We start from the raw sequence: 19,475 nt of genomic DNA on the forward strand, positions 1-19,475 counted from the left end.
TCATGTCCTTTACTGTTGTGCAATCGCTGTATGGGGCCGTTAACAAATAAAACGTCGCCTAAATGCTATCTACAAACTTATCGCGCTAAGCTCGTAACACACTATCGAAGACTGCTGGCACATGATGCAACAACAAATTGCACCAGTTGTTACGTCTCATACGTTGGAGCAGAGAATTTACGTGTTTTGTCGACACTCACTGGGCAATTGGAAAATTCACAAGCATTTCGAATGCAATGTTTCCCACGCTTTCGCTCATTTCACGGTTCCGTTGAAGACGTTCTTCACCACCTGACACAGAAAAAGGAATGCAGTCGGTAGGATATTTTTAATTCTTTTGCTTCTAGGGGAGTTAGTTGTCTAGTGAGTTCCTCTTATGGCATGCACTAGACAACCAGAACAGCTACAGGAGAGAGTCATTTTTGTTGTCAGCGGTAGTTGCATTATCACAAACGCAGAGTAATTCCATTGGCGTCGCATCAAAACGAATCGGTGCCGAAACCCGGGATCGAACCAGGGACCTTTAGATCTTCAGTCTAACGCTCTCCCAACTGAGCTATTTCGGCTGACGGTGAAGGTTGTCATTTGCATGTGTTCATTAACCTCTGCCTCGTTGCCAATTTCACAGTCACCTTCGTCTGATCAGACACAGGGGCGCTGAAAGGCGAGCAGCCGATGCAGTGAAGTTACACACACATTTCTTCTTCTTCCGTCATCGTAACAAGCAAACATGTCGACTCGATTCGTGTAATATTGACTTCGCTGACGCTAGAAAACCCGTGCTATATCGATGCCAGGGGCAACTCGTGTGCGGAGAACGAGACACAAGAAGGAGTGAGTCTCTCCACCGTATGAGAGGCAGTATCTTGCAGATACTCACGGTAAAACATTCGACTTGCGTTAGCTCACACGTCATCGTCTGCAAGCTAAAATGGACACATCTGCACTGCCCAGTGAGGCGACACTTGTACTAACACCTGGTGGACGCCTGTGAGACGCGGAGATGAGCTGCGGCTTCTGGGCGCGACTGTAGCGCTGCGCCCTGGATCAAACAGCACTGCACATTGCTGGTGACCCACGTGTTTAGTAGTGACGCAACTGCTAGGATGCAGCTGAACGTCCGCCATTTGAGAGCGAGAAAATTTTCGCAGTCGGCAGGACTCGAACCTACGCTCCCAGAGGGAATCTGATTTCAAGTCAGACGCCTTAACCACTCGGCCACGACTGCCGGTGGCGGAAGCGACTCCCGACAACTGAAACCGCCATCTTTAGAAGCAATCTGGTGGCAGAAAACGGCGTGGCCTCACTCTTTCCTGTACGGTTTCCATTAGCCGTTACGAAAGTGTATTAATTTTCGCCCAGACAGGGACTTGAACCCAGGTGTATTAATTTTCGCCCAGACAGGGACTTGAACCCAGGACCCTTCGGTTGAAAACCTAACGCTCTACCGACTCAGCTATGCGGACCCACGCAAGAGCATTATCGTACAGCTGCGTGGTGTGCGAGTGATTCGCATGTCGTAATTACTGGCTTACGGCTCCAATGGCGACTTCACAGACTTCCCACTGACGCACCGCTGACGCTAGTTTTCTGCCGTCTTAAAACGATGGACATACCTCCAAGCAGCTGCGAGATCTTAAGAAAAGAAACGCTGCACCACTGCTTTTGCCGCACTCGAGTGATTGAAATTGCGATTCTTAAAAAGAAAATGAGATGTTCGCTCTGTCCATCACTTTCGAGCACATCTGTGTACTCACGATCTCAGCGACGGCTTTCTGCAGTCCCAGCGTCAGTGTCAGTGTGAGGTGAACCGATAGCCAGAGTAAGCAGCGGTCGTCGCGAAAACTCAGTATTCTTAAAACGGAAATTTTCGTCTTGTTGAGAATGGCGTCACTGGTTTGCACCCGCATTCGCCCACACATGTCACATGTGTGCGAAAATGTTTGCTCCTCTTTACGCAAAATCGCACGCACACGGTAGGATTCGAACCTACGCTCCCAGAGGGAATCTGATTTCGAGTCAGACGCCTTAACCACTCGGCCACGACTGCCGTTAGCGCGGTGTTCTCCGGACACATGCAACTGCTACCGTTTAAAGCACTGTGGTGTCAGAAAACGGCGTAGCTGCATTATTTTCTGTAGCGTCTCCACCGCTACCAGACGAATCGCTACCAAAGTATTAAAATTTCCGCCTGGACAGGGACTTGAAACCGGGGCCCTTAGGTTAAAAGCCTAATGCTCTACCGACTGAGCTATCCGAGCTCACACGAGGCTGCAAAACCTCCCACGACGCACAACTATACATTGACTCATGTCCTTTACTGTTGTGCAATCGCTGTATGGGGCCGTTAACAAATAAAACGTCGCCTAAATGCTATCTACAAACTTATCGCGCTAAGCTCGTAACACACTATCGAAGACTGCTGGCACATGATGCAACAACAAATTGCACCAGTTGTTACGTCTCATACGTTGGAGCAGAGAATTTACGTGTTTTGTCGACACTCACTGGGCAATTGGAAAATTCACAAGCATTTCGAATGCAATGTTTCCCACGCTTTCGCTCATTTCACGGTTCCGTTGAAGACGTTCTTCACCACCTGACACAGAAAAAGGAATGCAGTCGGTAGGATATTTTTAATTCTTTTGCTTCTAGGGGAGTTAGTTGTCTAGTGAGTTCCTCTTATGGCATGCACTAGACAACCAGAACAGCTACAGGAGAGAGTCATTTTTGTTGTCAGCGGTAGTTGCATTATCACAAACGCAGAGTAATTCCATTGGCGTCGCATCAAAACGAATCGGTGCCGAAACCCGGGACCGAACCAGGGACCTTTAGATCTTCAGTCTAACGCTCTCCCAACTGAGCTATTTCGGCTGACGGTGAAGGTTGTCATTTGCATGTGTTCATTAACCTCTGCCTCGTTGCCAATTTCACAGTCACCTTCGTCTGATCAGACACAGGGGCGCTGAAAGGCGAGCAGCCGATGCAGTGAAGTTACACACACATTTCTTCTTCTTCCGTCATCGTAACAAGCAAACATGTCGACTCGATTCGTGTAATATTGACTTCGCTGACGCTAGAAAACCCGTGCTATATCGATGCCAGGGGCAACTCGTGTGCGGAGAACGAGACACAAGAAGGAGTGAGTCTCTCCACCGTATGAGAGGCAGTATCTTGCAGATACTCACGGTAAAACATTCGACTTGCGTTAGCTCACACGTCATCGTCTGCAAGCTAAAATGGACACATCTGCACTGCCCAGTGAGGCGACACTTGTACTAACACCTGGTGGACGCCTGTGAGACGCGGAGATGAGCTGCGGCTTCTGGGCGCGACTGTAGCGCTGCGCCCTGGATCAAACAGCACTGCACATTGCTGGTGACCCACGTGTTTAGTAGTGACGCAACTGCTAGGATGCAGCTGAACGTCCGCCATTTGAGAGCGAGAAAATTTTCGCAGTCGGCAGGACTCGAACCTACGCTCCCAGAGGGAATCTGATTTCAAGTCAGACGCCTTAACCACTCGGCCACGACTGCCGGTGGCGGAAGCGACTCCCGACAACTGAAACCGCCATCTTTAGAAGCAATCTGGTGGCAGAAAACGGCGTGGCCTCACTCTTTCCTGTACGGTTTCCATTAGCCGTTACGAAAGTGTATTAATTTTCGCCCAGACAGGGACTTGAACCCAGGTGTATTAATTTTCGCCCAGACAGGGACTTGAACCCAGGACCCTTCGGTTGAAAACCTAACGCTCTACCGACTCAGCTATGCGGACCCACGCAAGAGCATTATCGTACAGCTGCGTGGTGTGCGAGTGATTCGCATGTCGTAATTACTGGCTTACGGCTCCAATGGCGACTTCACAGACTTCCCACTGACGCACCGCTGACGCTAGTTTTCTGCCGTCTTAAAACGATGGACATACCTCCAAGCAGCTGCGAGATCTTAAGAAAAGAAACGCTGCACCACTGCTTTTGCCGCACTCGAGTGATTGAAATTGCGATTCTTAAAAAGAAAATGAGATGTTCGCTCTGTCCATCACTTTCGAGCACATCTGTGTACTCACGATCTCAGCGACGGCTTTCTGCAGTCCCAGCGTCAGTGTCAGTGTGAGGTGAACCGATAGCCAGAGTAAGCAGCGGTCGTCGCGAAAACTCAGTATTCTTAAAACGGAAATTTTCGTCTTGTTGAGAATGGCGTCACTGGTTTGCACCCGCATTCGCCCACACATGTCACATGTGTGCGAAAATGTTTGCTCCTCTTTACGCAAAATCGCACGCACACGGTAGGATTCGAACCTACGCTCCCAGAGGGAATCTGATTTCGAGTCAGACGCCTTAACCACTCGGCCACGACTGCCGTTAGCGCGGTGTTCTCCGGACACATGCAACTGCTACCGTTTAAAGCACTGTGGTGTCAGAAAACGGCGTAGCTGCATTATTTTCTGTAGCGTCTCCACCGCTACCAGACGAATCGCTACCAAAGTATTAAAATTTCCGCCTGGACAGGGACTTGAAACCGGGGCCCTTAGGTTAAAAGCCTAATGCTCTACCGACTGAGCTATCCGAGCTCACACGAGGCTGCAAAACCTCCCACGACGCACAACTATACATTGACTCATGTCCTTTACTGTTGTGCAATCGCTGTATGGGGCCGTTAACAAATAAAACGTCGCCTAAATGCTATCTACAAACTTATCGCGCTAAGCTCGTAACACACTATCGAAGACTGCTGGCACATGATGCAACAACAAATTGCACCAGTTGTTACGTCTCATACGTTGGAGCAGAGAATTTACGTGTTTTGTCGACACTCACTGGGCAATTGGAAAATTCACAAGCATTTCGAATGCAATGTTTCCCACGCTTTCGCTCATTTCACGGTTCCGTTGAAGACGTTCTTCACCACCTGACACAGAAAAAGGAATGCAGTCGGTAGGATATTTTTAATTCTTTTGCTTCTAGGGGAGTTAGTTGTCTAGTGAGTTCCTCTTATGGCATGCACTAGACAACCAGAACAGCTACAGGAGAGAGTCATTTTTGTTGTCAGCGGTAGTTGCATTATCACAAACGCAGAGTAATTCCATTGGCGTCGCATCAAAACGAATCGGTGCCGAAACCCGGGATCGAACCAGGGACCTTTAGATCTTCAGTCTAACGCTCTCCCAACTGAGCTATTTCGGCTGACGGTGAAGGTTGTCATTTGCATGTGTTCATTAACCTCTGCCTCGTTGCCAATTTCACAGTCACCTTCGTCTGATCAGACACAGGGGCGCTGAAAGGCGAGCAGCCGATGCAGTGAAGTTACACACACATTTCTTCTTCTTCCGTCATCGTAACAAGCAAACATGTCGACTCGATTCGTGTAATATTGACTTCGCTGACGCTAGAAAACCCGTGCTATATCGATGCCAGGGGCAACTCGTGTGCGGAGAACGAGACACAAGAAGGAGTGAGTCTCTCCACCGTATGAGAGGCAGTATCTTGCAGATACTCACGGTAAAACATTCGACTTGCGTTAGGTCACACGTCATCGTCTGCAAGCTAAAATGGACACATCTGCACTGCCCAGTGAGGCGACACTTGTACTAACACCTGGTGGACGCCTGTGAGACGCGGAGATGAGCTGCGGCTTCTGGGCGCGACTGTAGCGCTGCGCCCTGGATCAAATAGCGCTGCACATTGCTGGTGACCCACGTGTTTAGTAGTGACGCAACTGCTAGGATGCAGCTGAACGTCCGCCATTTGAGAGCGAGAAAATTTTCGCAGTCGGCAGGACTCGAACCTACGCTCCCAGAGGGAATCTGATTTCAAGTCAGACGCCTTAACCACTCGGCCACGACTGCCGGTGGCGGAAGCGACTCCCGACAACTGAAACCGCCATCTTTAGAAGCAATCTGGTGGCAGAAAACGGCGTGGCCTCACTCTTTCCTGTACGGTTTCCATTAGCCGTTACGAAAGTGTATTAATTTTCGCCCAGACAGGGACTTGAACCCAGGTGTATTAATTTTCGCCCAGACAGGGACTTGAACCCAGGACCCTTCGGTTGAAAACCTAACGCTCTACCGACTCAGCTATGCGGACCCACGCAAGAGCATTATCGTACAGCTGCGTGGTGTGCGAGTGATTCGCATGTCGTAATTACTGGCTTACGGCTCCAATGGCGACTTCACAGACTTCCCACTGACGCACCGCTGACGCTAGTTTTCTGCCGTCTTAAAACGATGGACATACCTCCAAGCAGCTGCGAGATCTTAAGAAAAGAAACGCTGCACCACTGCTTTTGCCGCACTCGAGTGATTGAAATTGCGATTCTTAAAAAGAAAATGAGATGTTCGCTCTGTCCATCACTTTCGAGCACATCTGTGTACTCACGATCTCAGCGACGGCTTTCTGCAGTCCCAGCGTCAGTGTCAGTGTGAGGTGAACCGATAGCCAGAGTAAGCAGCGGTCGTCGCGAAAACTCAGTATTCTTAAAACGGAAATTTTCGTCTTGTTGAGAATGGCGTCACTGGTTTGCACCCGCATTCGCCCACACATGTCACATGTGTGCGAAAATGTTTGCTCCTCTTTACGCAAAATCGCACGCACACGGTAGGATTCGAACCTACGCTCCCAGAGGGAATCTGATTTCGAGTCAGACGCCTTAACCACTCGGCCACGACTGCCGTTAGCGCGGTGTTCTCCGGACACATGCAACTGCTACCGTTTAAAGCACTGTGGTGTCAGAAAACGGCGTAGCTGCATTATTTTCTGTAGCGTCTCCACCGCTACCAGACGAATCGCTACCAAAGTATTAAAATTTCCGCCTGGACAGGGACTTGAAACCGGGGCCCTTAGGTTAAAAGCCTAATGCTCTACCGACTGAGCTATCCGAGCTCACACGAGGCTGCAAAACCTCCCACGACGCACAACTATACATTGACTCATGTCCTTTACTGTTGTGCAATCGCTGTATGGGGCCGTTAACAAATAAAACGTCGCCTAAATGCTATCTACAAACTTATCGCGCTAAGCTCGTAACACACTATCGAAGACTGCTGGCACATGATGCAACAACAAATTGCACCAGTTGTTACGTCTCATACGTTGGAGCAGAGAATTTACGTGTTTTGTCGACACTCACTGGGCAATTGGAAAATTCACAAGCATTTCGAATGCAATGTTTCCCACGCTTTCGCTCATTTCACGGTTCCGTTGAAGACGTTCTTCACCACCTGACACAGAAAAAGGAATGCAGTCGGTAGGATATTTTTAATTCTTTTGCTTCTAGGGGAGTTAGTTGTCTAGTGAGTTCCTCTTATGGCATGCACTAGACAACCAGAACAGCTACAGGAGAGAGTCATTTTTGTTGTCAGCGGTAGTTGCATTATCACAAACGCAGAGTAATTCCATTGGCGTCGCATCAAAACGAATCGGTGCCGAAACCCGGGATCGAACCAGGGACCTTTAGATCTTCAGTCTAACGCTCTCCCAACTGAGCTATTTCGGCTGACGGTGAAGGTTGTCATTTGCATGTGTTCATTAACCTCTGCCTCGTTGCCAATTTCACAGTCACCTTCGTCTGATCAGACACAGGGGCGCTGAAAGGCGAGCAGCCGATGCAGTGAAGTTACACACACATTTCTTCTTCTTCCGTCATCGTAACAAGCAAACATGTCGACTCGATTCGTGTAATATTGACTTCGCTGACGCTAGAAAACCCGTGCTATATCGATGCCAGGGGCAACTCGTGTGCGGAGAACGAGACACAAGAAGGAGTGAGTCTCTCCACCGTATGAGAGGCAGTATCTTGCAGATACTCACGGTAAAACATTCGACTTGCGTTAGCTCACACGTCATCGTCTGCAAGCTAAAATGGACACATCTGCACTGCCCAGTGAGGCGACACTTGTACTAACACCTGGTGGACGCCTGTGAGACGCGGAGATGAGCTGCGGCTTCTGGGCGCGACTGTAGCGCTGCGCCCTGGATCAAACAGCACTGCACATTGCTGGTGACCCACGTGTTTAGTAGTGACGCAACTGCTAGGATGCAGCTGAACGTCCGCCATTTGAGAGCGAGAAAATTTTCGCAGTCGGCAGGACTCGAACCTACGCTCCCAGAGGGAATCTGATTTCAAGTCAGACGCCTTAACCACTCGGCCACGACTGCCGGTGGCGGAAGCGACTCCCGACAACTGAAACCGCCATCTTTAGAAGCAATCTGGTGGCAGAAAACGGCGTGGCCTCACTCTTTCCTGTACGGTTTCCATTAGCCGTTACGAAAGTGTATTAATTTTCGCCCAGACAGGGACTTGAACCCAGGTGTATTAATTTTCGCCCAGACAGGGACTTGAACCCAGGACCCTTCGGTTGAAAACCTAACGCTCTACCGACTCAGCTATGCGGACCCACGCAAGAGCATTATCGTACAGCTGCGTGGTGTGCGAGTGATTCGCATGTCGTAATTACTGGCTTACGGCTCCAATGGCGACTTCACAGACTTCCCACTGACGCACCGCTGACGCTAGTTTTCTGCCGTCTTAAAACGATGGACATACCTCCAAGCAGCTGCGAGATCTTAAGAAAAGAAACGCTGCACCACTGCTTTTGCCGCACTCGAGTGATTGAAATTGCGATTCTTAAAAAGAAAATGAGATGTTCGCTCTGTCCATCACTTTCGAGCACATCTGTGTACTCACGATCTCAGCGACGGCTTTCTGCAGTCCCAGCGTCAGTGTCAGTGTGAGGTGAACCGATAGCCAGAGTAAGCAGCGGTCGTCGCGAAAACTCAGTATTCTTAAAACGGAAATTTTCGTCTTGTTGAGAATGGCGTCACTGGTTTGCACCCGCATTCGCCCACACATGTCACATGTGTGCGAAAATGTTTGCTCCTCTTTACGCAAAATCGCACGCACACGGTAGGATTCGAACCTACGCTCCCAGAGGGAATCTGATTTCGAGTCAGACGCCTTAACCACTCGGCCACGACTGCCGTTAGCGCGGTGTTCTCCGGACACATGCAACTGCTACCGTTTAAAGCACTGTGGTGTCAGAAAACGGCGTAGCTGCATTATTTTCTGTAGCGTCTCCACCGCTACCAGACGAATCGCTACCAAAGTATTAAAATTTCCGCCTGGACAGGGACTTGAAACCGGGGCCCTTAGGTTAAAAGCCTAATGCTCTACCGACTGAGCTATCCGAGCTCACACGAGGCTGCAAAACCTCCCACGACGCACAACTATACATTGACTCATGTCCTTTACTGTTGTGCAATCGCTGTATGGGGCCGTTAACAAATAAAACGTCGCCTAAATGCTATCTACAAACTTATCGCGCTAAGCTCGTAACACACTATCGAAGACTGCTGGCACATGATGCAACAACAAATTGCACCAGTTGTTACGTCTCATACGTTGGAGCAGAGAATTTACGTGTTTTGTCGACACTCACTGGGCAATTGGAAAATTCACAAGCATTTCGAATGCAATGTTTCCCACGCTTTCGCTCATTTCACGGTTCCGTTGAAGACGTTCTTCACCACCTGACACAGAAAAAGGAATGCAGTCGGTAGGATATTTTTAATTCTTTTGCTTCTAGGGGAGTTAGTTGTCTAGTGAGTTCCTCTTATGGCATGCACTAGACAACCAGAACAGCTACAGGAGAGAGTCATTTTTGTTGTCAGCGGTAGTTGCATTATCACAAACGCAGAGTAATTCCATTGGCGTCGCATCAAAACGAATCGGTGCCGAAACCCGGGACCGAACCAGGGACCTTTAGATCTTCAGTCTAACGCTCTCCCAACTGAGCTATTTCGGCTGACGGTGAAGGTTGTCATTTGCATGTGTTCATTAACCTCTGCCTCGTTGCCAATTTCACAGTCACCTTCGTCTGATCAGACACAGGGGCGCTGAAAGGCGAGCAGCCGATGCAGTGAAGTTACACACACATTTCTTCTTCTTCCGTCATCGTAACAAGCAAACATGTCGACTCGATTCGTGTAATATTGACTTCGCTGACGCTAGAAAACCCGTGCTATATCGATGCCAGGGGCAACTCGTGTGCGGAGAACGAGACACAAGAAGGAGTGAGTCTCTCCACCGTATGAGAGGCAGTATCTTGCAGATACTCACGGTAAAACATTCGACTTGCGTTAGCTCACACGTCATCGTCTGCAAGCTAAAATGGACACATCTGCACTGCCCAGTGAGGCGACACTTGTACTAACACCTGGTGGACGCCTGTGAGACGCGGAGATGAGCTGCGGCTTCTGGGCGCGACTGTAGCGCTGCGCCCTGGATCAAATAGCACTGCACATTGCTGGTGACCCACGTGTTTAGTAGTGACGCAACTGCTAGGATGCAGCTGAACGTCCGCCATTTGAGAGCGAGAAAATTTTCGCAGTCGGCAGGACTCGAACCTACGCTCCCAGAGGGAATCTGATTTCAAGTCAGACGCCTTAACCACTCGGCCACGACTGCCGGTGGCGGAAGCGACTCCCGACAACTGAAACCGCCATCTTTAGAAGCAATCTGGTGGCAGAAAACGGCGTGGCCTCACTCTTTCCTGTACGGTTTCCATTAGCCGTTACGAAAGTGTATTAATTTTCGCCCAGACAGGGACTTGAACCCAGGTGTATTAATTTTCGCCCAGACAGGGACTTGAACCCAGGACCCTTCGGTTGAAAACCTAACGCTCTACCGACTCAGCTATGCGGACCCACGCAAGAGCATTATCGTACAGCTGCGTGGTGTGCGAGTGATTCGCATGTCGTAATTACTGGCTTACGGCTCCAATGGCGACTTCACAGACTTCCCACTGACGCACCGCTGACGCTAGTTTTCTGCCGTCTTAAAACGATGGACATACCTCCAAGCAGCTGCGAGATCTTAAGAAAAGAAACGCTGCACCACTGCTTTTGCCGCACTCGAGTGATTGAAATTGCGATTCTTAAAAAGAAAATGAGATGTTCGCTCTGTCCATCACTTTCGAGCACATCTGTGTACTCACGATCTCAGCGACGGCTTTCTGCAGTCCCAGCGTCAGTGTCAGTGTGAGGTGAACCGATAGCCAGAGTAAGCAGCGGTCGTCGCGAAAACTCAGTATTCTTAAAACGGAAATTTTCGTCTTGTTGAGAATGGCGTCACTGGTTTGCACCCGCATTCGCCCACACATGTCACATGTGTGCGAAAATGTTTGCTCCTCTTTACGCAAAATCGCACGCACACGGTAGGATTCGAACCTACGCTCCCAGAGGGAATCTGATTTCGAGTCAGACGCCTTAACCACTCGGCCACGACTGCCGTTAGCGCGGTGTTCTCCGGACACATGCAACTGCTACCGTTTAAAGCACTGTGGTGTCAGAAAACGGCGTAGCTGCATTATTTTCTGTAGCGTCTCCACCGCTACCAGACGAATCGCTACCAAAGTATTAAAATTTCCGCCTGGACAGGGACTTGAAACCGGGGCCCTTAGGTTAAAAGCCTAATGCTCTACCGACTGAGCTATCCGAGCTCACACGAGGCTGCAAAACCTCCCACGACGCACAACTATACATTGACTCATGTCCTTTACTGTTGTGCAATCGCTGTATGGGGCCGTTAACAAATAAAACGTCGCCTAAATGCTATCTACAAACTTATCGCGCTAAGCTCGTAACACACTATCGAAGACTGCTGGCACATGATGCAACAACAAATTGCACCAGTTGTTACGTCTCATACGTTGGAGCAGAGAATTTACGTGTTTTGTCGACACTCACTGGGCAATTGGAAAATTCACAAGCATTTCGAATGCAATGTTTCCCACGCTTTCGCTCATTTCACGGTTCCGTTGAAGACGTTCTTCACCACCTGACACAGAAAAAGGAATGCAGTCGGTAGGATATTTTTAATTCTTTTGCTTCTAGGGGAGTTAGTTGTCTAGTGAGTTCCTCTTATGGCATGCACTAGACAACCAGAACAGCTACAGGAGAGAGTCATTTTTGTTGTCAGCGGTAGTTGCATTATCACAAACGCAGAGTAATTCCATTGGCGTCGCATCAAAACGAATCGGTGCCGAAACCCGGGATCGAACCAGGGACCTTTAGATCTTCAGTCTAACGCTCTCCCAACTGAGCTATTTCGGCTGACGGTGAAGGTTGTCATTTGCATGTGTTCATTAACCTCTGCCTCGTTGCCAATTTCACAGTCACCTTCGTCTGATCAGACACAGGGGCGCTGAAAGGCGAGCAGCCGATGCAGTGAAGTTACACACACATTTCTTCTTCTTCCGTCATCGTAACAAGCAAACATGTCGACTCGATTCGTGTAATATTGACTTCGCTGACGCTAGAAAACCCGTGCTATATCGATGCCAGGGGCAACTCGTGTGCGGAGAACGAGACACAAGAAGGAGTGAGTCTCTCCACCGTATGAGAGGCAGTATCTTGCAGATACTCACGGTAAAACATTCGACTTGCGTTAGCTCACACGTCATCGTCTGCAAGCTAAAATGGACACATCTGCACTGCCCAGTGAGGCGACACTTGTACTAACACCTGGTGGACGCCTGTGAGACGCGGAGATGAGCTGCGGCTTCTGGGCGCGACTGTAGCGCTGCGCCCTGGATCAAATAGCACTGCACATTGCTGGTGACCCACGTGTTTAGTAGTGACGCAACTGCTAGGATGCAGCTGAACGTCCGCCATTTGAGAGCGAGAAAATTTTCGCAGTCGGCAGGACTCGAACCTACGCTCCCAGAGGGAATCTGATTTCAAGTCAGACGCCTTAACCACTCGGCCACGACTGCCGGTGGCGGAAGCGACTCCCGACAACTGAAACCGCCATCTTTAGAAGCAATCTGGTGGCAGAAAACGGCGTGGCCTCACTCTTTCCTGTACGGTTTCCATTAGCCGTTACGAAAGTGTATTAATTTTCGCCCAGACAGGGACTTGAACCCAGGTGTATTAATTTTCGCCCAGACAGGGACTTGAACCCAGGACCCTTCGGTTGAAAACCTAACGCTCTACCGACTCAGCTATGCGGACCCACGCAAGAGCATTATCGTACAGCTGCGTGGTGTGCGAGTGATTCGCATGTCGTAATTACTGGCTTACGGCTCCAATGGCGACTTCACAGACTTCCCACTGACGCACCGCTGACGCTAGTTTTCTGCCGTCTTAAAACGATGGACATACCTCCAAGCAGCTGCGAGATCTTAAGAAAAGAAACGCTGCACCACTGCTTTTGCCGCACTCGAGTGATTGAAATTGCGATTCTTAAAAACAAAATGAGATGTTCGCTCTGTCCATCACTTTCGAGCACATCTGTGTACTCACGATCTCAGCGACGGCTTTCTGCAGTCCCAGCGTCAGTGTCAGTGTGAGGTGAACCGATAGCCAGAGTAAGCAGCGGTCGTCGCGAAAACTCAGTATTCTTAAAACGGAAATTTTCGTCTTGTTGAGAATGGCGTCACTGGTTTGCACCCGCATTCGCCCACACATGTCACATGTGTGCGAAAATGTTTGCTCCTCTTTACGCAAAATCGCACGCACACGGTAGGATTCGAACCTACGCTCCCAGAGGGAATCTGATTTCGAGTCAGACGCCTTAACCACTCGGCCACGACTGCCGTTAGCGCGGTGTTCTCCGGACACATGCAACTGCTACCGTTTAAAGCACTGTGGTGTCAGAAAACGGCGTAGCTGCATTATTTTCTGTAGCGTCTCCACCGCTACCAGACGAATCGCTACCAAAGTATTAAAATTTCCGCCTGGACAGGGACTTGAAACCGGGGCCCTTAGGTTAAAAGCCTAATGCTCTACCGACTGAGCTATCCGAGCTCACACGAGGCTGCAAAACCTCCCACGACGCACAACTATACATTGACTCATGTCCTTTACTGTTGTGCAATCGCTGTATGGGGCCGTTAACAAATAAAACGTCGCCTAAATGCTATCTACAAACTTATCGCGCTAAGCTCGTAACACACTATCGAAGACTGCTGGCACATGATGCAACAACAAATTGCACCAGTTGTTACGTCTCATACGTTGGAGCAGAGAATTTACGTGTTTTGTCGACACTCACTGGGCAATTGGAAAATTCACAAGCATTTCGAATGCAATGTTTCCCACGCTTTCGCTCATTTCACGGTTCCGTTGAAGACGTTCTTCACCACCTGACACAGAAAAAGGAATGCAGTCGGTAGGATATTTTTAATTCTTTTGCTTCTAGGGGAGTTAGTTGTCTAGTGAGTTCCTCTTATGGCATGCACTAGACAACCAGAACAGCTACAGGAGAGAGTCATTTTTGTTGTCAGCGGTAGTTGCATTATCACAAACGCAGAGTAATTCCATTGGCGTCGCATCAAAACGAATCGGTGCCGAAACCCGGGATCGAACCAGGGACCTTTAGATCTTCAGTCTAACGCTCTCCCAACTGAGCTATTTCGGCTGACGGTGAAGGTTGTCATTTGCATGTGTTCATTAACCTCTGCCTCGTTGCCAATTTCACAGTCACCTTCGTCTGATCAGACACAGGGGCGCTGAAAGGCGAGCAGCCGATGCAGTGAAGTTACACACACATTTCTTCTTCTTCCGTCATCGTAACAAGCAAACATGTCGACTCGATTCGTGTAATATTGACTTCGCTGACGCTAGAAAACCCGTGCTATATCGATGCCAGGGGCAACTCGTGTGCGGAGAACGAGACACAAGAAGGAGTGAGTCTCTCCACCGTATGAGAGGCAGTATCTTGCAGATACTCACGGTAAAACATTCGACTTGCGTTAGCTCACACGTCATCGTCTGCAAGCTAAAATGGACACATCTGCACTGCCCAGTGAGGCGACACTTGTACTAACACCTGGTGGACGCCTGTGAGACGCGGAGATGAGCTGCGGCTTCTGGGCGCGACTGTAGCGCTGCGCCCTGGATCAAATAGCACTGCACATTGCTGGTGACCCACGTGTTTAGTAGTGACGCAACTGCTAAGATGCAGCTGAACGTCCGCCATTTGAGAGCGAGAAAATTTTCGCAGTCGGCAGGACTCGAACCTACGCTCCCAGAGGGAATCTGATTTCAAGTCAGACGCCTTAACCACTCGGCCACGACTGCCGGTGGCGGAAGCGACTCCCGACAACTGAAACCGCCATCTTTAGAAGCAATCTGGTGGCAGAAAACGGCGTGGCCTCACTCTTTCCTGTACGGTTTCCATTAGCCGTTACGAAAGTGTATTAATTTTCGCCCAGACAGGGACTTGAACCCAGGTGTATTAATTTTCGCCCAGACAGGGACTTGAACCCAGGACCCTTCGGTTGAAAACCTAACGCTCTACCGACTCAGCTATGCGGACCCACGCAAGAGCATTATCGTACAGCTGCGTGGTGTGCGAGTGATTCGCATGTCGTAATTACTGGCTTACGGCTCCAATGGCGACTTCACAGACTTCCCACTGACGCACCGCTGACGCTAGTTTTCTGCCGTCTTAAAACGATGGACATACCTCCAAGCAGCTGCGAGATCTTAAGAAAAGAAACGCTGCACCACTGCTTTTGCCGCACTCGAGTGATTGAAATTGCGATTCTTAAAAAGAAAATGAGATGTTCGCTCTGTCCATCACTTTCGAGCACATCTGTGTACTCACGATCTCAGCGACGGCTTTCTGCAGTCCCAGCGTCAGTGTCAGTGTGAGGTGAACCGATAGCCAGAGTAAGCAGCGGTCGTCGCGAAAACTCAGTATTCTTAAAACGGAAATTTTCGTCTTGTTGAGAATGGCGTCACTGGTTTGCACCCGCATTCGCCCACACATGTCACATGTGTGCGAAAATGTTTGCTCCTCTTTACGCAAAATCGCACGCACACGGTAGGATTCGAACCTACGCTCCCAGAGGGAATCTGATTTCGAGTCAGACGCCTTAAGCACTCGGCCACGACTGCCGTTAGCGCGGTGTTCTCCGGACACATGCAACTGCTACCGTTTAAAGCACTGTGGTGTCAGAAAACGGCGTAGCTGCATTATTTTCTGTAGCGTCTCCACCGCTACCAGACGAATCGCTACCAAAGTATTAAAATTTCCGCCTGGACAGGGACTTGAAACCGGGGCCCTTAGGTTAAAAGCCTAATGCTCTACCGACTGAGCTATCCGAGCTCACACGAGGCTGCAAAACCTCCCACGACGCACAACTATACATTGACTCATGTCCTTTACTGTTGTGCAATCGCTGTATGGGGCCGTTAACAAATAAAACGTCGCCTAAATGCTATCTACAAACTTATCGCGCTAAGCTCGTAACACACTATCGAAGACTGCTGGCACATGATGCAACAACAAATTGCACCAGTTGTTACGTCTCATACGTTGGAGCAGAGAATTTACGTGTTTTGTCGACACTCACTGGGCAATTGGAAAATTCACAAGCATTTCGAATGCAATGTTTCCCACGCTTTCGCTCATTTCACGGTTCCGTTGAAGACGTTCTTCACCACCTGACACAGAAAAAGGAATGCAGTCGGTAGGATATTTTTAATTCTTTTGCTTCTAGGGGAGTTAGTTGTCTAGTGAGTTCCTCTTATGGCATGCACTAGACAACCAGAACAGCTACAGGAGAGAGTCATTTTTGTTGTCAGCGGTAGTTGCATTATCACAAACGCAGAGTAATTCCATTGGCGTCGCATCAAAACGAATCGGTGCCGAAACCCGGGATCGAACCAGGGACCTTTAGATCTTCAGTCTAACGCTCTCCCAACTGAGCTATTTCGGCTGACGGTGAAGGTTGTCATTTGCATGTGTTCATTAACCTCTGCCTCGTTGCCAATTTCACAGTCACCTTCGTCTGATCAGACACAGGGGCGCTGAAAGGCGAGCAGCCGATGCAGTGAAGTTACACACACATTTCTTCTTCTTCCGTCATCGTAACAAGCAAACATGTCGACTCGATTCGTGTAATATTGACTTCGCTGACGCTAGAAAACCCGTGCTATATCGATGCCAGGGGCAACTCGTGTGCGGAGAACGAGACACAAGAAGGAGTGAGTCTCTCCACCGTATGAGAGGCAGTATCTTGCAGATACTCACGGTAAAACATTCGACTTGCGTTAGCTCACACGTCATCGTCTGCAAGCTAAAATGGACACATCTGCACTGCCCAGTGAGGCGACACTTGTACTAACACCTGGTGGACGCCTGTGAGACGCGGAGATGAGCTGCGGCTTCTGGGCGCGACTGTAGCGCTGCGCCCTGGATCAAATAGCACTGCACATTGCTGGTGACCCACGTGTTTAGTAGTGACGCAACTGCTAGGATGCAGCTGAACGTCCGCCATTTGAGAGCGAGAAAATTTTCGCAGTCGGCAGGACTCGAACCTACGCTCCCAGAGGGAATCTGATTTCAAGTCAGACGCCTTAACCACTCGGCCACGACTGCCGGTGGCGGAAGCGACTCCCGACAACTGAAACCGCCATCTTTAGAAGCAATCTGGTGGCAGAAAACGGCGTGGCCTCACTCTTTCCTGTACGGTTTCCATTAGCCGTTACGAAAGTGTATTAATTTTCGCCCAGACAGGGACTTGAACCCAGGTGTATTAATTTTCGCCCAGACAGGGACTTGAACCCAGGACCCTTCGGTTGAAAACCTAACGCTCTACCGACTCAGCTATGCGGACCCACGCAAGAGCATTATCGTACAGCTGCGTGGTGTGCGAGTGATTCGCATGTCGTAATTACTGGCTTACGGCTCCAATGGCGACTTCACAGACTTCCCACTGACGCACCGCTGACGCTAGTTTTCTGCCGTCTTAAAACGATGGACATACCTCCAAGCAGCTGCGAGATCTTAAGAAAAGAAACGCTGCACCACTGCTTTTGCCGCACTCGAGTGATTGAAATTGCGATTCTTAAAAAGAAAATGAGATGTTCGCTCTGTCCATCACTTTCGAGCACATCTGTGTACTCACGATCTCAGCGACGGCTTTCTGCAGTCCCAGCGTCAGTGTCAGTGTGAGGTGAACCGATAGCCAGAGTAAGCAGCGGTCGTCGCGAAAACTCAGTATTCTTAAAACGGAAATTTTCGTCTTGTTGAGAATGGCGTCACTGGTTTGCACCCGCATTCGCCCACACATGTCACATGTGTGCGAAAATGTTTGCTCCTCTTTACGCAAAATCGCACGCACACGGTAGGATTCGAACCTACGCTCCCAGAGGGAATCTGATTTCGAGTCAGACGCCTTAACCACTCGGCCACGACTGCCGTTAGCGCGGTGTTCTCCGGACACATGCAACTGCTACCGTTTAAAGCACTGTGGTGTCAGAAAACGGCGTAGCTGCATTATTTTCTGTAGCGTCTCCACCGCTACCAAAGTATTAAAATTTCCGCCTGGACAGGGACTTGAAACCGGGGCCCTTAGGTTAAAAGCCTAATGCTCTACCGACTGAGCTATCCGAGCTCACACGAGGCTGCAAAACCTCCCACGACGCACAACTATACATTGACTCATGTCCTTTACTGTTGTGCAATCGCTGTATGGGGCCGTTAACAAATAAAACGTCGCCTAAATGCTATCTACAAACTTATCGCGCTAAGCTCGTAACACACTATCGAAGACTGCTGGCACATGATGCAACAACAAATTGCACCAGTTGTTACGTCTCATACGTTGGAGCAGAGAATTTACGTGTTTTGTCGACACTCACTGGGCAATTGGAAAATTCACAAGCATTTCGAATGCAATGTTTCCCACGCTTTCGCTCATTTCACGGTTCCGTTGAAGACGTTCTTCACCACCTGACACAGAAAAAGGAATGCAGTCGGTAGGATATTTTTAATTCTTTTGCTTCTAGGGGAGTTAGTTGTCTAGTGAGTTCCTCTTATGGCATGCACTAGACAACCAGAACAGCTACAGGAGAGAGTCATTTTTGTTGTCAGCGGTAGTTGCATTATCACAAACGCAGAGTAATTCCATTGGCGTCGCATCAAAACGAATCGGTGCCGAAACCCGGGATCGAACCAGGGACCTTTAGATCTTCAGTCTAACGCTCTCCCAACTGAGCTATTTCGGCTGACGGTGAAGGTTGTCATTTGCATGTGTTCATTAACCTCTGCCTCGTTGCCAATTTCACAGTCACCTTCGTCTGATCAGACACAGGGGCGCTGAAAGGCGAGCAGCCGATGCAGTGAAGTTACACACACATTTCTTCTTCTTCCGTCATCGTAACAAGCAAACATGTCGACTCGATTCGTGTAATATTGACTTCGCTGACGCTAGAAAACCCGTGCTATATCGATGCCAGGGGCAACTCGTGTGCGGAGAACGAGACACAAGAAGGAGTGAGTCTCTCCACCGTATGAGAGGCAGTATCTTGCAGATACTCACGGTAAAACATTCGACTTGCGTTAGCTCACACGTCATCGTCTGCAAGCTAAAATGGACACATCTGCACTGCCCAGTGAGGCGACACTTGTACTAACACCTGGTGGACGCCTGTGAGACGCGGAGATGAGCTGCGGCTTCTGGGCGCG

At 49.5% G+C, this 19,475-nt stretch overlaps 33 non-coding genes across 33 annotated transcripts; all 33 read right to left on the reverse strand.

Annotated features, from left to right (window-relative positions):
* Nucleotides 1–493: 493 nt before the first annotated feature.
* Nucleotides 494–566, reverse strand: Trnaf-gaa (transfer RNA phenylalanine (anticodon GAA)). The gene has a single exon. It is a non-coding gene; the product is annotated as a tRNA-Phe (tRNA).
* Nucleotides 567–1,146: 580 nt separating this feature from the next.
* Nucleotides 1,147–1,228, reverse strand: Trnas-uga (transfer RNA serine (anticodon UGA)). Its single transcript has one exon. It is a non-coding gene; the product is annotated as a tRNA-Ser (tRNA).
* Nucleotides 1,229–1,968: 740 nt separating this feature from the next.
* On the reverse strand, nucleotides 1,969–2,050 carry Trnas-cga (transfer RNA serine (anticodon CGA)). Its single transcript has one exon. It is a non-coding gene; the product is annotated as a tRNA-Ser (tRNA).
* Nucleotides 2,051–2,188: 138 nt separating this feature from the next.
* Nucleotides 2,189–2,261, reverse strand: Trnak-uuu (transfer RNA lysine (anticodon UUU)). Its single transcript has one exon. It is a non-coding gene; the product is annotated as a tRNA-Lys (tRNA).
* Nucleotides 2,262–2,801: 540 nt separating this feature from the next.
* Nucleotides 2,802–2,874, reverse strand: Trnaf-gaa (transfer RNA phenylalanine (anticodon GAA)). The gene has a single exon. It is a non-coding gene; the product is annotated as a tRNA-Phe (tRNA).
* Nucleotides 2,875–3,454: 580 nt separating this feature from the next.
* Trnas-uga (transfer RNA serine (anticodon UGA)) lies at nucleotides 3,455–3,536 on the reverse strand. The gene has a single exon. It is a non-coding gene; the product is annotated as a tRNA-Ser (tRNA).
* Nucleotides 3,537–4,276: 740 nt separating this feature from the next.
* Nucleotides 4,277–4,358, reverse strand: Trnas-cga (transfer RNA serine (anticodon CGA)). The gene has a single exon. It is a non-coding gene; the product is annotated as a tRNA-Ser (tRNA).
* Nucleotides 4,359–4,496: 138 nt separating this feature from the next.
* Trnak-uuu (transfer RNA lysine (anticodon UUU)) lies at nucleotides 4,497–4,569 on the reverse strand. Its single transcript has one exon. It is a non-coding gene; the product is annotated as a tRNA-Lys (tRNA).
* A 540-nt stretch (nucleotides 4,570–5,109) lies between these two features.
* On the reverse strand, nucleotides 5,110–5,182 carry Trnaf-gaa (transfer RNA phenylalanine (anticodon GAA)). The gene has a single exon. It is a non-coding gene; the product is annotated as a tRNA-Phe (tRNA).
* Nucleotides 5,183–5,762: 580 nt separating this feature from the next.
* Trnas-uga (transfer RNA serine (anticodon UGA)) lies at nucleotides 5,763–5,844 on the reverse strand. Its single transcript has one exon. It is a non-coding gene; the product is annotated as a tRNA-Ser (tRNA).
* A 740-nt stretch (nucleotides 5,845–6,584) lies between these two features.
* Trnas-cga (transfer RNA serine (anticodon CGA)) lies at nucleotides 6,585–6,666 on the reverse strand. The gene has a single exon. It is a non-coding gene; the product is annotated as a tRNA-Ser (tRNA).
* Nucleotides 6,667–6,804: 138 nt separating this feature from the next.
* Trnak-uuu (transfer RNA lysine (anticodon UUU)) lies at nucleotides 6,805–6,877 on the reverse strand. The gene has a single exon. It is a non-coding gene; the product is annotated as a tRNA-Lys (tRNA).
* A 540-nt stretch (nucleotides 6,878–7,417) lies between these two features.
* On the reverse strand, nucleotides 7,418–7,490 carry Trnaf-gaa (transfer RNA phenylalanine (anticodon GAA)). The gene has a single exon. It is a non-coding gene; the product is annotated as a tRNA-Phe (tRNA).
* A 580-nt stretch (nucleotides 7,491–8,070) lies between these two features.
* Trnas-uga (transfer RNA serine (anticodon UGA)) lies at nucleotides 8,071–8,152 on the reverse strand. The gene has a single exon. It is a non-coding gene; the product is annotated as a tRNA-Ser (tRNA).
* A 740-nt stretch (nucleotides 8,153–8,892) lies between these two features.
* Nucleotides 8,893–8,974, reverse strand: Trnas-cga (transfer RNA serine (anticodon CGA)). Its single transcript has one exon. It is a non-coding gene; the product is annotated as a tRNA-Ser (tRNA).
* Nucleotides 8,975–9,112: 138 nt separating this feature from the next.
* Trnak-uuu (transfer RNA lysine (anticodon UUU)) lies at nucleotides 9,113–9,185 on the reverse strand. Its single transcript has one exon. It is a non-coding gene; the product is annotated as a tRNA-Lys (tRNA).
* A 540-nt stretch (nucleotides 9,186–9,725) lies between these two features.
* Nucleotides 9,726–9,798, reverse strand: Trnaf-gaa (transfer RNA phenylalanine (anticodon GAA)). Its single transcript has one exon. It is a non-coding gene; the product is annotated as a tRNA-Phe (tRNA).
* A 580-nt stretch (nucleotides 9,799–10,378) lies between these two features.
* Nucleotides 10,379–10,460, reverse strand: Trnas-uga (transfer RNA serine (anticodon UGA)). The gene has a single exon. It is a non-coding gene; the product is annotated as a tRNA-Ser (tRNA).
* A 740-nt stretch (nucleotides 10,461–11,200) lies between these two features.
* Nucleotides 11,201–11,282, reverse strand: Trnas-cga (transfer RNA serine (anticodon CGA)). Its single transcript has one exon. It is a non-coding gene; the product is annotated as a tRNA-Ser (tRNA).
* A 138-nt stretch (nucleotides 11,283–11,420) lies between these two features.
* Trnak-uuu (transfer RNA lysine (anticodon UUU)) lies at nucleotides 11,421–11,493 on the reverse strand. The gene has a single exon. It is a non-coding gene; the product is annotated as a tRNA-Lys (tRNA).
* Nucleotides 11,494–12,033: 540 nt separating this feature from the next.
* On the reverse strand, nucleotides 12,034–12,106 carry Trnaf-gaa (transfer RNA phenylalanine (anticodon GAA)). Its single transcript has one exon. It is a non-coding gene; the product is annotated as a tRNA-Phe (tRNA).
* A 580-nt stretch (nucleotides 12,107–12,686) lies between these two features.
* On the reverse strand, nucleotides 12,687–12,768 carry Trnas-uga (transfer RNA serine (anticodon UGA)). The gene has a single exon. It is a non-coding gene; the product is annotated as a tRNA-Ser (tRNA).
* Nucleotides 12,769–13,508: 740 nt separating this feature from the next.
* On the reverse strand, nucleotides 13,509–13,590 carry Trnas-cga (transfer RNA serine (anticodon CGA)). Its single transcript has one exon. It is a non-coding gene; the product is annotated as a tRNA-Ser (tRNA).
* Nucleotides 13,591–13,728: 138 nt separating this feature from the next.
* Trnak-uuu (transfer RNA lysine (anticodon UUU)) lies at nucleotides 13,729–13,801 on the reverse strand. Its single transcript has one exon. It is a non-coding gene; the product is annotated as a tRNA-Lys (tRNA).
* Nucleotides 13,802–14,341: 540 nt separating this feature from the next.
* On the reverse strand, nucleotides 14,342–14,414 carry Trnaf-gaa (transfer RNA phenylalanine (anticodon GAA)). Its single transcript has one exon. It is a non-coding gene; the product is annotated as a tRNA-Phe (tRNA).
* Nucleotides 14,415–14,994: 580 nt separating this feature from the next.
* Trnas-uga (transfer RNA serine (anticodon UGA)) lies at nucleotides 14,995–15,076 on the reverse strand. Its single transcript has one exon. It is a non-coding gene; the product is annotated as a tRNA-Ser (tRNA).
* A 740-nt stretch (nucleotides 15,077–15,816) lies between these two features.
* Trnas-cga (transfer RNA serine (anticodon CGA)) lies at nucleotides 15,817–15,898 on the reverse strand. The gene has a single exon. It is a non-coding gene; the product is annotated as a tRNA-Ser (tRNA).
* Nucleotides 15,899–16,036: 138 nt separating this feature from the next.
* On the reverse strand, nucleotides 16,037–16,109 carry Trnak-uuu (transfer RNA lysine (anticodon UUU)). The gene has a single exon. It is a non-coding gene; the product is annotated as a tRNA-Lys (tRNA).
* A 540-nt stretch (nucleotides 16,110–16,649) lies between these two features.
* Nucleotides 16,650–16,722, reverse strand: Trnaf-gaa (transfer RNA phenylalanine (anticodon GAA)). The gene has a single exon. It is a non-coding gene; the product is annotated as a tRNA-Phe (tRNA).
* Nucleotides 16,723–17,302: 580 nt separating this feature from the next.
* On the reverse strand, nucleotides 17,303–17,384 carry Trnas-uga (transfer RNA serine (anticodon UGA)). The gene has a single exon. It is a non-coding gene; the product is annotated as a tRNA-Ser (tRNA).
* Nucleotides 17,385–18,124: 740 nt separating this feature from the next.
* Trnas-cga (transfer RNA serine (anticodon CGA)) lies at nucleotides 18,125–18,206 on the reverse strand. The gene has a single exon. It is a non-coding gene; the product is annotated as a tRNA-Ser (tRNA).
* Nucleotides 18,207–18,329: 123 nt separating this feature from the next.
* Nucleotides 18,330–18,402, reverse strand: Trnak-uuu (transfer RNA lysine (anticodon UUU)). The gene has a single exon. It is a non-coding gene; the product is annotated as a tRNA-Lys (tRNA).
* A 540-nt stretch (nucleotides 18,403–18,942) lies between these two features.
* On the reverse strand, nucleotides 18,943–19,015 carry Trnaf-gaa (transfer RNA phenylalanine (anticodon GAA)). The gene has a single exon. It is a non-coding gene; the product is annotated as a tRNA-Phe (tRNA).
* Between the last annotated feature and the right edge of the window lie 460 nt (nucleotides 19,016–19,475).

Source organism: Schistocerca serialis, chromosome 4, assembly GCF_023864345.2.
Source record: "Schistocerca serialis cubense isolate TAMUIC-IGC-003099 chromosome 4, iqSchSeri2.2, whole genome shotgun sequence".
NCBI lineage: Eukaryota > Metazoa > Arthropoda > Insecta > Orthoptera > Acrididae > Schistocerca > Schistocerca serialis.